Genomic DNA, 11,560 nt, shown 5'->3' on the forward strand with positions numbered 1-11,560 from the left:
AAGTAAGAAAAGGCTTAAATGAACAAAAGCTAAACTCAAGAGAAGTTGCATGTGAAAAATCCAAGAACAACCAAGAAAGATCAGCAAGAAATTAAAGTTAAGAAACAAGGTTAAGCATACAAAGAGAATCAGCTAAAGAAAGATACTAGAATGGATGAACAAAACCAAAAACAACTATAGAATAAAGATGTGTATGCTTCTTGTTCTTTTTGGTTGATAGCTAGTGGTGCATATAGTTATTCTTTTAGCTCAAGTTGAAGACCAATAGTTGCTGGAAAGTCTATTTGAAAGCCCCAAAACAGTTTCAAATGCAAGCAAAATAAACATTCAAATAAGGTAGTGGTAGTGATTCTAGTGCAATTGTTTTTATTACATTTTTCGTGATTTTTCTTTTATTCTTTTTATGAACTTCTTTTCTATTTTTCTCTATAATTTTCCAACACCACAATAGAACTACTACAACATATTTTCAACATATATATTGCACTTGAACAAGAACCAACTCAAAATGGAAAGAAACCTACTAGAATCAAAAGATAAATTATGAAACTCAACAAAACATAATGGAAATTTAACTTTATGAACTTGTTAATGAACTAATAACAAGTATGAACTCAAAGATGTAAAATAATAACTCAAAAAAACAAATATGGTGTAGTTTTGAAAATGAACATTTTTTTTTTCATTTTTCAAAGTTAAACTAAGAAGTAGAGACATAAAAAGGACTAGACATGACTCTAGTAAAAATGAATCTAGTAAAAATGACTCAAACATATGATATGAATAAAAAGAAAAAATGAAGAAAAAACTCAACAAAATCTAATCACATGTAAACATGTTATCCAACACATTTAGGAGTATTTAAAAGGCATAAAACAATTGCCAAAACAACAAAAACAAAGCCTGAAGAACAATGATGGCAACAATTTGTCGACTCTGACCTTTGTTGGCTATTTTAGTCATAACATTCTCCACAAAAATTTGAATAATTTGATTCCATTTTTGTTGGAAAATAGACTCATAGGTCTTTTATTTGACTACACGTACATAATTTTTGGACCTCTAAGTTAAAAGCAGTTTACTTTTGAAAATCGTCGATGTTTATTGCCAAAACTATTTTGTATGTAAGAGAGGTTGATTTGGACCATTCCAAGATAGCTACAACAAGACAACGTTAGGAAAACACAAAGGTAAACAATAATAACCTAAGCTTTGATTACCAAATTATGAGATAGGCTCCTTCAAATTTCTTTTGCTTTGCATCCTTACTTTTTTCTTTTTTTTTCTTTGAATATATATTTGTTTTCTTTATTTGGATCATTATTCTTTTTCATTTTGCAAATCAACACACAAACAAAGAAAACTAAACAAATTGTCCTTCAAACACCAAAATTTCGCAAGGTTAAAGTAAATAATTAATTGGATCTATAATTAATTGAAAAAAATAGATAATTTACATGGATCAAATGCATAATTATAAACGAAAAACACAAAAAATTAAAAATTAAACTAAATTTGATAAAACCTAAGGAATTTAGCTCTTTCCAAAATTCTCATAACAATGAATCAAACAAAATTTCAAAAAAAATCACAGAACACAAATATTAAAAAAGAGTTTTTTTTCTTTATATGGTAGAAAAATTAAGATAGAATAGGAAATTCAAACCATAACATTGCTCTAGATTTCAGATGATATGTAGTATCTAAGAAGAAAACCAAACTAAAACATTGCTCTGAATACCAAAATGATACAATTCGGATACCATACGAGATGCTCTGGTGCCAAATGATACGATCCTATCCAGGAAAGAGCACGACTGCTTTTGAATTTGAATCCTCAAGAGGCACACAAAAAATGAGTAAAAGAAAAACACATAATTAAGACAAAGATGGAGATGCCATAAGCTAGAAAATTGATGAGTCAATAAAGATTCGCCATAAAGATTTTCATCTTTGATAAGAACCAAATTAGGGGGATGCCACAATCTAATATATTAGTTAAGTGCAATTGTCTATTACCCTCCTCTATTGAGGTATAAACAAAGAAGAAAAATACATTCCTAACAAAATTTTTGAAAATGTACTAAAAAGCTGTTGAAAAAGCTAGTCCAAATTGCTAAAAGTTGTTTTTTAAGTGTGAGACTGTCCTTACTTATTTGATTGTTTCTTTGTCTACTGACTTGGCATAGTGAGATTTGTTGCCCTAATTTTTTTCTTTTCTATTTTTGGGTCACTCTTAAGCTAGGCTCATTTTACAAGTTAGAGTGAAACAAAGTCAATCCTAGGATTTGCTAATTACACCCAAATTCAAAGAAATGGTTTTAAAATAAGTCTTCTCTACCTTGTAATCTGTCTTTGACTTTAAATGTCAATTGCAAGCAGATAGAAAATGGTATTGAATGTGGTAATTTTCATTGATCATGTATTTTTTTTAATACAAGTAATAGTGTACAATCAAGATCCTATAATTATTGTAATACGGACAAATACTTTCATAAATAAAATGCTTATGAATAATTACAGTAATTACTGTATTATTACACCATAAAAGAAAATTAATATTGTGAATCGCCAAAATCAAGAGTCATAAATGATAAGATATTTGACAAAATATTTGATTTTGTCTAACTCCCCCCTCAAACTAGTGGTGACATGGTCATGTCAAGTTTGTCTCTTAGCAAGTTGAATCTTGTATGAATGACAAATTTAGTCAAACAGTCTGTAATTTGATCAACAGAAGGTACATAGGTCAATTTCATTTTGTAGAACTTAATCACGTATATAGTGCACACCTATCTCAATGTGTTTAGACCGTGTGTGTATGACCGAATTATAAGGAATTGATTTGACACTTAGGTTATCACACCACAAAATTGGTTTTTTGAGCATTTGTAGTTTTAGTTGTGACACTAGAGATATAATCTAAGCTACTTCAACGGTAAGATCAACCAGCGCTCTATATTTTGATTCTATGCTTGATCGTGACACTACCTATTGTTTTTTGGAAGACCATGAAAGTTTCTCCAAGAAACACACATTGTCCTGCCATGGATTTCCTGTCATCAGTACTAGTTGCCCAATCTGTGTCAAAATACCCTATTATGTCCAAATCATTTAAAGGTTTTATATGCAAATATAGGTTCATGGTGTCGTGAGGATATCTTAGTATTCTTTTTATTCCTTGTAGTGATCCATGGTAGGTGTGCTCATGTATTGATTGAGTTTGTTGACAACAAAACCAATGTCTGGCCTTGTATTGGTCAAATATTACAATGCACCTATGGCTTGTCTGTACAAAGTATAATTGGTCATTGGTTCCCCTTCTGTAGTGAATTATCTACCTACCACCGTTTGTGGTGGACAAGCAAAAATTGTCTCCATGTTGAACTTCTTCAGAATATCTTTTATGTACTTAGTTTGCCTTAGGTACATTCCACTATCATTCCTTTGTACTTCATGCCAAAAAATTAGTGTATATGTCCTAAGTCTTTCAGTGAGCAAACAACATCCAATTGATTGATGAATGCTTTTGAATACTAGCGGTTACTTCCTGTTATAATAATGTCATCAACATAAATGAAAAGGAATGTGGTATGATTTGTACCTCTAAGAATGTATAAAGAAGAATCACTTTTGGTGTTTCGAAAACCCTAATTCAAAAGCGTGTCTCTTAGTTTATCAAACTAAGCCCTTGGTGCCTCCTTCAAACCATATATGGCCTTAGGCAATCTACATATATAATTCGGCTTGGTTAAGTCTATGTAGCCTCCAAGTTGATGCATAAAAACTATTTCCTTTAAATTTCCATTTAGGAAGGCATTGTTTATGTCAAGTTAAGTATCACACCAATTGAAATGTACTACAATGGCTAATATAATTTTTACAGAGCTGGACTTGACCATAGACTAAAAGTTTCATCAAAGTTTATGTCTGTTGTTTGTTGAAAACCTCTTACAGCAAGTCTTGCTTTTCTTCTTTCGATTGAACCATCTTCTTTATACTTGGTTTTGAAGACTTATTTTGAGTCTATGATGTTTTCTTGACCCTTGAATGGTATAAATGTCCAAGTTTGATCAAACACTAAAGCCTTGAATTTTGCATCCATGGCTTCTTTCCATTCTGGCTTATTAGAGCTTCCTTGACATTTCTTGATTCTTTGTCATCTTCAAGAACATTTGTTAATCCTATGTATGGTTTCTTAGGCTTGTAAATTCTATCTTTGGTTCTGGACACAATCCAATGAGTATTGGTGTTAGGTTGATTGCTTTCGGTTTCAATTTGACTATTGTTCTGTACTAACTCCACTAATGTTGAACCTTCTTCTTGAGAGTTAATGCATTTGCATCCTTATGTGTGTGACTGTAACCAAGAAACACACACTTAGTTGTATGAAACTAGAGTTTATTTTGATTGTATGGTTTGAGACAAGGATAACAGACACAAAAGGTTTCAAGTTTCCATAGTCAGGTTGTTTCTTGTAAATCAAGGAGTATGGACTTTTGTTTGGATTTATTGATGATGGTATTGATTAGAAAAAGAGCAGTTGAGAAGGCTTCCCACTAATAGTGTATGGGTATTTTGGCTTGTGCTAACAAGGTTAGGCCAAGTTAAACAACATGTTTGTGTTTTCTCTCAAGCTTGTGCATAAAAATCGTATGGTTCAAGCTTGCTACTAATATAACCACTAGACTTAGTGAAAATATCTACTTATGCACTTGAGTGACACCAAATTGTTAATGATTTGCGAATATGAAAGGTTGCTCCATGTAAATCTCTTCTTGCAAATTGTCGTTAAAGAATGCATTGTTGACATCTAGTGGATAAAGAAGTCATTGTTGAAGAGTCACCACAACTATAAATAAACTAACAAAAGTCATCTTTGCCACGGAAGAAAAAACATATATGGATGGATCAAACACAGTGGTGACAAAAGGGAAGTCAAAAGTGATAGTAGTGGAAGAAGCCATTGATAAACAAGAGAGAAACCTTAAAAATCCATGATTCTCCAATCAAGGCACTTGAAAAAGGAAAAAAAAAACAACCTCGATGTTCTGAATAGCTCTTGGAGAGGAGATAGGATGTGTGATCACACACGACGAACCTGAAAGAGGAAAAAGAGTGACCTTAATGCTTCAAATCATTGTCTAAGAGGAAACGAGACATGCCACACGCATGACGAAAAAAGGAAGCATATCCACAACTTCAAAAGGTGCTAAGAGCACATAGGAGCTCCGATGAAGGTGTCGTTGACGACATGGTGATCATCTGACCGATACAATCAAAATCGTGTGATAGTTAGTCAAAACTAGAACTTTGGTAGTGGTAGTCGTAGACAAGAGCAGTAGATGACGGCGCCGCCAACAGCGGTAGTTGGCACCGCCGTCGACTGCGACGAATGTAGTGGAAGAGGCAACACAAACTTTTTCTTCAAAAGAACCTGACTCTGATACTATGTTGAATATAGTGAAAGCTATTTTTGGGATTAATTTCCCTTGTGTGGAATATACACATAGGGTCCTCTATTTATAATAGAAGAAATATGGATTCAGCATAAAATACAAATAAGAAATAATAAGGCTTAATAGCTTATTTTGTCACTAGTTTTGCTGAATTATGTCAATTAGGTCCCTCCTTTTAAAAGTACGTTAAATTGGTCCTCACTTAGTACATTTTGCGTCAATGTCGTCCCTTTCGTTAAATACGCATAAACCACGTTAACTTTTTTTTCTCCCTCTTCTACTCCTTTGCAATTCAACAAACCTTTTTCTTCTTTTTGTCAGTACTATCTTTTCATCTTTTGCAATAACCAAAATGGGAGAAAACCTTTTTCACAACTACATCGATATTCTTTTTCTGCTTTTAAAAATCTTTTCGTCTTTTGGAATACCCAAAATGAAATATTTTGTGCTTTTAGGTCTGCCAGCACGATACAGAGATTTTGTTCGGGCCATTACTCTAGGGTGCCCCTTTTCCTTTACAACTATTCCACTCACCAAATCCATGGAATCTTTGAGGTGTGTTAACTGTTACCATTTCAACATCTTTTTAATTTCAATTGGCACCTTGTTTTGGAGCCCAATTTGCATTAAATTAAGATCTAGCCATTAGATATTTTTTATATACTGTGGTAGAGGTAGAGAAATTGTGAATAAAAAGAAAAATAAAGTGTTAGACCAAGTCAAAACAAAGAAACTTTCTTCTTCTTTCTCATTAATTGAAAATAGTGTAGTCAACAATACATAAAAGTTTTTGTGTGAGAATAAGAAAGTTAGGGTTGGGGGTTGGAAACCATGAGTGAAAGAGGAAAGGGAGGAGGATTTCGAATGCTTGGGTTCACATCCAGGATATGAGAATAAATACTGGAGGTTGGGCACGTTGGGAAGTTGAAGAATAGGTATGTTACACGTGAGAGTTTCGGTGGTCTTGTGAGGTGAGAGTAGTGTACCGTGGGCAATAGGGTTGGAAGTGTGAGTACATGAGTTGGAAGGGGTAGGTTTCACTATGTCGGATGAGTAGTTGAGTTTTCAGTTGGAAGATAAAAGCAGAAAGTGTAGAATGTGAGAGTTGGGGTAGTAGTATGAGTGTTGAGGGTTTCAGTTTTTGCAAGAGAAGAGGATTTTGGAGTATATCAGAGGTAGGAGGGAGGGGATTTAATCCAAGTTATTGGGTAAAATGAATTAAGAGGGCAGAAGAGAATAGGTATGAGTTAGCGTTTACACGGGAGTATGCATGGTAAGGATGGAAAGCAGTGTGTGAGACCTAACATAGGTGGTCATGTGGGGGTGGCTTAGACATTGGATTATGTATAAGAAGAAAGAGAAGCATGGAGGAAAGAGTAGTAAAAGAGTAACTTGAAATCAATTTTTGGTGTAAATGGTCTGGAAGGTTATTGTTATACGTTAAAATGGGTACTTGGTATCTTGCTCGAGTTTTCTCTTTTCTGGGAACTTATATGCATGAATGCATGAGGGTTGAGTTGGAATATGGAGTGTTAGGGTTGAAACTTAGTGAGTAATATGTAGGGAGTATGTAGACATTGGGGGTGTCCTTCCTGCGCGATCACGTGGATAGGTGGAGAGGTTTGGTGTTCAAGTGGAAAGAAAGAAGGCTTGGTAAGTTACTGTGGGAATGGTTAGGGGGAGTAGTGACTTTCATTAGTGTGGCGTGATGAATACTTGTATGCATAGAGATGTAAGTTCTCCTTGGTTTGGCTTGGGATGTGTATATGTAAGTGCGAGAGGGAAGGTGAAAGAAAGGATTGGTGGCAATGAAAGAGTAAGGTTTGCATGGAAGAAGTCGTCTCGGGGTTTTAGTTGGAGCAGAGAGAATGAGTGAGAATGAGAAGAGAATGGTTGAGTATGTGGGAGAAAGAAAGACTTTGAGAGTACTGAAATGGTTACATTAGTGGAGTGGAGGATGGTATGAGATGTGGTTGGGTTTTAAATTGGAATTGGGTGAAAAATTGTTACTCCATGGGAGTGTTCTTTTGTTACGTAATTAGTAGATAGGGAGAGAGAGAATTTAAGAAGAATAAAAGGAAAATAAAGGGAAGAAAATAAAAGAAGAGTAGAATGATTGGTAAATAAGAAAAGAAGAATGAAGGTTGCATGAAGGAAGGTTCATACAGGATTGTTACGGAAAAGTGGTTCTTATTCGGGTGAAATTAAAAGTGTGGGTCACACTTTGCATATAAGAAGAAGAAGAAAAATGTTTGGTTAGGTAGTGCCTTTAGTAGGAACAGTGACTGGATCGTGATGTGACATTAAAAAGCTAGCAATCAGTTTGATGCACTAACAAAAGAAAGAGAAAAGTTTGTTATGTTACAGAGAGCAGAGGAGAGAGAAAAAAAGTTAACGCCGTTTGTGTGTATTTAACGGAATGGATGACGTTAACGCAAAATTTACCAAGTGAGGACCAATTTCAAGCACTTTTAAAACAAGGGACTGAATTGACATTATTCAGCAAAATTGGGGATAAAATAGACTATTAAGCCAAATAATAACAAACTAAATAAAGATAAAAGATAAAGATAAGATAAACATAATATATCTAACAAAGACAAAATTGGGGAAAAATCCCAAACATCAGTATGAATTAAATCTAAAATTTCATTAGCATGTGAGAAAGAACTTTTGAAAGGCAACATATGCAATTTTCCAATTTGACAAGCTTCACAAAATCACATTGCATTCCTTCAAGACCTTTTCCAAAACATTATTGTTGGGATGTCCAACTTTTCTATGCCATTTTTTTTAAGAGGCATGAAGATATAAGAGTCTTTATTGTCACATAGTTGATACAAGCCATTTTTAAGTTTCCCTTTTAGAAGAGCCTTCCTTGTCATTTTGTCATTCACAAAACAAAAATTTTCATTAAACTCAACAAAAATATTGTTGTCAGCAGTCAATTTTGAAATACTCAGCAAATTTTTAGCGATTTTTGGAATATAAAGAACATCATGCAAATGAATATTATTCAATTTGGTTGATCTTGAGGCCATTACTTTGAGTCTTCACCATTACCAACAAGTAAAGAATTTGTACCATTATTTTCACCAAGTTCCTAAATTTTGTCACTTTGGTGAGTCATATGGTTGCTAACTCCACTGTCAAAATACCATTCATAATCTTGACTTTGATAAGGTGAAGTTATGAATGCACTGTGTGTTTCTTATTTTTCACTTTCAATAGATTGAGTTTTCATTGTATAGGACTTATTTAATCGATAATAACATTGTATAACAGTGTGGCCAATCCTTCTGCGTACTTGGCATATTGATTTTGACATCCTACCTCTTCCTCAGCCACCTCTCGTTCCTGTGAAATTAGAGTCTCTCCAATCACCTTGAGATCCAAATTTGTTGTCTCTAGACTCCTTCTTGGCAACAAAGTTTGTAGAGACATTCAGGTTAAGGCTGCTGAAATTATTTAGTTGATCTAACATGCTTTCAAAGGTTAACAATTGAGTTTGCAATTCAACCCAACTAATATTATTCTAGTCAGACTGCTTGACAACCACTAGAATGTATTCAGAAACCCAATCATTTAGTGTCTGAATCACTAAATCAGAGTTAGAGATTGGTGAACCTGTCAGCTTTAACTTGTCAACAAGATTTTTCATCTTGCCAAGATATTGCTCCATCTTCAGGTCTCCTTTACGTGTGTTGTGAAATTCAAATTTAAGATAAGATGATTCTGGATCTAGTGTGTGCACCATCAAGGCTTTGAGCTTCATCCTAAAGATGTTTGGATGTTTCATAATGAAGCATTTGAGTTGCAATGTCAACTGACATTGAATTCATCAGCCATCCTAGAATGCCTTGATCTTGGGTTTGCTAATCCTCATAGCTAGGATTGACTTTTATTGTCCTATTTTCCGCAACAATGAATTGGTCTAGACATTCTATTGTCCCTAGTATATAGTCATCAAGTTTATATCCTCTAATCACGGGTAAGACTAGAGATTTCTATTGTGGATAATTGTCTCTGTCCAACATGACAAAGATTGTAGAAGGTATAGGTCATTTTTCTGATTGGCAGTAGAGGACATGATGACTGTGGTTATGGATCAAAAGTTGTTTTGCTTTCTAGCTTTGATACCAAGATAGAAAATGATATTGAATATAATAATTTGCATTGATCATGTATTGTTTAAATACAAGTAGTAATGTGTCATCAAGATCCTATAATTATGGTAATACAAACAAATACTTTCCTAAATAGAATGTTGATGAATAGTTAGAATAATTATTGTAATATTACACCATAAAAGAAAATTAATATTGTAAATCGTCAAAATCAAAAATCATAAATAATAACATATTGAACAAAATATTTAATTTTGTCTAACTCAAGCAACTCAGATGTCCAAAAATCATATGTGATTCAATTAAAGCTTTTTAAATCAATAATACAATTTTAGCTCAATTGACTAATTGTTGAAAAATATTATGAACAAAACAATCAGGAAAGAACATCGTAACTACACAATTTGACTTACAAAACATGCGTTTAAAACATAAATTATCACATCCCTCAAAATTACCATATGGTTAATCCAAGCTAGTTTAATAAGCATTAACACGAGAGTATAAACATTATGTTATAAGCTAGTTTCTAAAAAAGGACTTTTTTTTTGTCTCTCGACAAGTTGACTGAATCACCTATTGTACAACTGAAAAAAGGGTTGTTGAATTCTCTAGGACTATGAAATCTATTAATAGTTATAAACACTCTTCTCACATAAGTGTATATACATAAAAATAGTAAATGTTCACATAAGCTTATGATTGCATGAGTATTGATTGAATAGTTATCAAGTGTTGGAACTAAATGGCGTTTGCAAACTAATATGCACTTCTTATTCATACACACATTCATATCATAGTTTTTCCTGTTTTATTTGGCCAAACCAAGTTAAATCCTTAATCTTAATTATCTAATATTCTATAACTCTCTTATTCAATTCTTTCGTCAAAAAAATTAATCCTTACATTAAGATTAGAACTATGATAGCCAAAGATATAATTCTATTTCCGGCCGCTGTTCTTTTTGGTTGATTTAGTTTGATTCAAGAAAAGAAAGTATATTTCAATATCATTCAGATTCTATAATCAAGGTAGTGATTCCTCTTCTATCAAGCATTAAGCACAAAACCAAATCAAAATGAAAAACACAATATAATTACATATATAGATCAAGAAGTATATAGAACTTACAGTATCATTTGATTCCAATACAATAACGTTTAGTTAATATTTCAATGAGTGCAATGTGAAAATACAATTACAATCGATAATACAGTCATACTTCAAATTTTAACTTATTTAGGTTTCCATTTTTCTTTAATGAACCAAACTAAATTATACTCATTAAAATCAAATCACAATCCATTTAACAGTCTAAAAAGCTCACTAAATTTATTCACTTACATTAAATTTATCAAAATGTACATAATTAGTATAAACATTAATATAATATCCAATTCACTTCAATAAATACTTAGGAATTAATTTCTAACCATTCAAAATTTTGTTAGCCTATAGTGCATAAATTTGGAGGTTTTTTTCTTCTGTCCATACCAATTGATAGGTGGTGAAAATAGAACGAAGTACCTTTTGGGGGTCTTTTATTTTCCTTCCCTTTTCTCTTTGTTCTTTATGCTTCCCTCCATCTAAATTTCACATGGGAATTATAAGTGATGAGGCTGTGCTGTGTGACTGGTTAAACCAGACCACCATGTCTTAACCCCTATTCATCCTGCATTAACAATAGACAACAATTATCGTTTTTGTGCAGGTTGCTGTTGCTGTTCTTGTTTCATGGCTAATTTTTAGGAACCCAATATCATACTTAAATAGTGTTAAATAGTGTTGGATGCGCCGTGACTCTTACCGGATGTACATTCTACGGTTATGTCAGGCATATGCTCTCCCAACAGCAACCACTTCCAGGAACCACTTTAGGCATATACTCCTCGGACACCTCGAATACCTAGGAGTAAGATGGAGTTGCTTCCACTTGTAAATGACAAATTATAAGATAAGATATAGAAAAATATA

The sequence above is a fragment of the Vigna angularis genome, chromosome 7, assembly GCF_016808095.1.
Source record: "Vigna angularis cultivar LongXiaoDou No.4 chromosome 7, ASM1680809v1, whole genome shotgun sequence".
NCBI classification, from domain to species: domain Eukaryota; kingdom Viridiplantae; phylum Streptophyta; class Magnoliopsida; order Fabales; family Fabaceae; genus Vigna; species Vigna angularis.